This window comes from Dipteris shenzhenensis, unplaced genomic scaffold (assembly GCF_047967505.1).
Source record: "Dipteris shenzhenensis isolate YYH24624 ecotype China unplaced genomic scaffold, Dip_SZ_1.0 scaf0073, whole genome shotgun sequence".
NCBI lineage: Eukaryota > Viridiplantae > Streptophyta > Polypodiopsida > Gleicheniales > Dipteridaceae > Dipteris > Dipteris shenzhenensis.
In genome coordinates this window covers 45,794-49,047 of record NW_028239380.1, presented here as the reverse complement: position 1 = coordinate 49,047, position 3,254 = coordinate 45,794, and the positions used below count along the sequence as shown (strand labels likewise).

Here is a 3,254-nt window from a genome sequence, read left to right as displayed (position 1 = left end):
CGTTTCTCACGAAGGACATATTCGTGCTCAGCGAGAAAGCTTCCCCCGATCCCTCTGAATCCATTCAAATTTTCGATATCGAATCTCCCTTTTTTTTTGCGGTGCAATTTTTTGCCACACCTCCAATGACAGGTTGTACTTGTCGAAACAGCCTAACCAACTCTCCCAATCATTCGCATTCAAATCCCAAAGTTGTTCGGAAAGTCCCTGCGTCGTAGCGAAATTCTTAATATGTTCATCGATACTATACCCACGTACAATCCCGTCAGTTCTGTTATCGAGACATCCCACGGAGTCGCCCTTTTCCCTGTCATTCCTCCCTAATTAGTAAATTTCGAAGGTTCCCTCCCTTCTTTCGGATAATAACCACGCTTCGGAGCATCGTTGCACGGATAATTCCCATCTTCCGGAGCATCATCCCGATTCCCATTCTCCTTCCATCCCTCCCGGACGGAATTTGGCGGGGTGGACCATCGGAGGGAGAATAACTCGTGTCATTACTAAATTTTAGAAAATTCGAGAAGCAGTCAAGACTGGGTTTTTCCCAGAGACGTTGCTTGTAGGAAATCTGATTCAAGTTTCACCGGGAAAAACGGGATTTGAACCCGCGACTTCTGGCGTGACAGACCAGCACTCTAACCAACTAAGCTATTTTCCCAAACGTCATGAATCATCGTAGATTCTTCATCGGGATCTTTCCACTCGGCACGGCTATGCCAGTAGAGATCCGAAGGTTGAAACTATATCTTCCGCCTGAACGAGGCTTTCGAGGAAAATGAAGTGAGTGGCCGCCGTGGCGGGCCCGCGCAGCGCCGGGCGGGGGCTAGGGCTCCCTGCTTCGCACCTGAAGGCGGTGGCAGTAGGAAGGTTGGTCAACCCGTGGTCTTGTCGCATTTCGAGGGCCTCGTAGTAGTAATGGCACAATCTGCAAGTTCGGATCGGTTTTTAGGCGAAGCCAGCCGCCCCCCGGCCTTTACTCGCTATGCAGCAAGCGGAGCCACGCCCTGCCGCTCGCCCAACGCTTTTCAATTGAATTGAAAGGTCCACAGATTTCATGACCATCTAGTAGTTTGAATTGTACCATAAACCAAGAAAACGCCATGCGACAGCGCACCTTCTTTTTCTTCGGTTTCCAAGAAAGAAAGAATTGCTCGTTTTTCACGTTCTCTGCGAACCTTGCCTCCATCTGTCAAGCTTTTAGTGGTTCCACACCTGCGATGCAGTCCGAAGGAGAAATCGCAGGTGTGGATGAATTACACAAAGCGTCTGCTGCGCTCGTGTAGCCAATGGAGCTGCAGTGAAGCTTTGTGAGAAGAAAGTGGCGGGCAGCCATCCACGACACGAAGTGGATGGCTGCCTGCCACTTTCCTCCGTCTCATTCAACTGTGATAACGTTTTTTGCAAGTATTATTCAGCTTTTTCTTCTTCGTCATGCGGATAAAGCGGGCTCGCTCCTTCTGCCCCTTCCGGGATTCCCGTGGTTGTACCACCATCAATCAAATTAGTGGATTTGAAAACCATACGCCGGATTCAATTCATAATTACAGTGTTTGGTTTGGAAAACCAACCTTGGGTAATAACGGACTCGAACCGCTGACTCTCTCGGTGTAAACGAGGCACTCTACCAACTGAGCTAATTACCCTCTGCAGGGGGCTCACAGCCCTCCCTTTCCTTCTACGGTGCCTACCGGCCCGTATCGAGTCCCCCCTCGGGCAAGGTCCTCTCGTCCCCCCGGCCCTCTTGCTTGGAATTGCCAGATCATCAACTATCAAAGAGCACACCATGAGTGGTGCGTTTCTCGATGGTGTTCTTCCATTGATCGCTCGACGCTTTATCTTACTACATATCCCTACCGGTAATTCATCGCTTTGTGCCCTGAGTCGCTGCGCCATTGAAGTGCATCCATCCCTCGGCCTTTTAGTTAGAGCGAAGTGGTGGATAAGTGGCCTGGCTTCCGGTTGAAGAAGAGGGCCGCGAGATTCCCTTCCCCGATTCCCGAGAGAAATGGCGTGCGGGGCGCGAAACGCGCTCCGGAAAGAGATAACCCTCGAAGCGAAGCGCGCAAAAGCGCTTCTCCGGAGATAAAGCGCTGAGTTGCTGGGGTTCCCGTTAGGGAACCAACAAGTACCCCCATTTCCAAAACAAGAAATGGCGGAAATGGAGAAACGGCCAAATCTTAGGCAAAGGAAGGAAAATCTTTCGGAATTGACCGTCCTTCCCTCCCGTCCGGCACAAGAGATGGAGGAGCTAAAAGCGGAAAAGATATCCCAAGGGCGAACCGCCTCCGATTTGTTGTTATGGCCCGGATGGCCGGCCGGAGGTAGCCTAGAGAGGTGCCCTTAGCCACCCAAATGATACGCACTTTTGCTACGCCAGTATCTCGAACTTGTACGACTGGGGGAAATAAGAATAGGCGGCTGAGGCCCATTTGTCCTTGGTTACCTCTACTAGGGCCCTGTCGAACCGGGCAATAGCTGGTCCTTGTATATCTTTCTGGACCTTCCCAGCGCTATGTGCCCCATATCCAGTATGATACTTGTCTGTGGTAAAGAAACGCAACCTCTTCGTACCGAGCTAGGTAATCAGGAGAAAAGGGATTCGAACCCTTAACCTTTGGTTTTGGAGACCATTGTTCTACCATTGGAACTATTCTCCTGAAGCGGAAGAAAAAGGTCAAATCAGTCGTGGCTCCATTATAATACGCAAATTTATAGATCAATACAGATCGCTCTGTTTTCATGATTGACTAGCACAGATAACAATAATCCGATTTCGCAATAATCCTAGTCCAACAGGGGGAAGAGCACATTCTATACGTTTTTCTCTGGCTCTCTCGGCTTTAATCCCGAGATATTTCATCTTGTGCCGGTAGGGAGCAGAGATGCTGGAGTATCAGAGATCGACCCAGCCAAGTCGGATAGCCCTTTAGCTTCTGCTGGGGCGAATTATTCATCCAATTTGGTCATTTCTTTCAGCCATTCGGGTCAATAAATAAGCAATTTCTTCATGAAATTAGAATTTTATTGGCAAACAAATGGTTTGAATTCATTCGCTCAGCGTCGATTGCCTCTGCTTCGTGTCCCCCCATTTGGATTCGACAAAGCCAAACAACCCATTTCATTCAAAAAGGCATTCTTTCTTATCATGTTTTATTCGGAGAGCCAACAAACAATTTTTCTTATTTCGCCTCGAAGTGATCGACCATTCCCATTATTTTGGCAAACAAACCCTACGATCTCAGTCGCTTTCAGCT

General features: G+C 49.0%; 2 non-coding genes across 2 annotated transcripts; both read right to left on the bottom strand.

The window, feature by feature from the left end:
- Positions 1-584: 584 nt before the first annotated feature.
- Positions 585-658, bottom strand: TRNAD-GUC (transfer RNA aspartic acid (anticodon GUC)). Its single transcript has one exon. It is a non-coding gene; the product is annotated as a tRNA-Asp (tRNA).
- Positions 659-1,570: 912 nt separating this feature from the next.
- On the bottom strand, positions 1,571-1,643 carry TRNAV-UAC (transfer RNA valine (anticodon UAC)). The gene has a single exon. It is a non-coding gene; the product is annotated as a tRNA-Val (tRNA).
- Between the last annotated feature and the right edge of the window lie 1,611 nt (positions 1,644-3,254).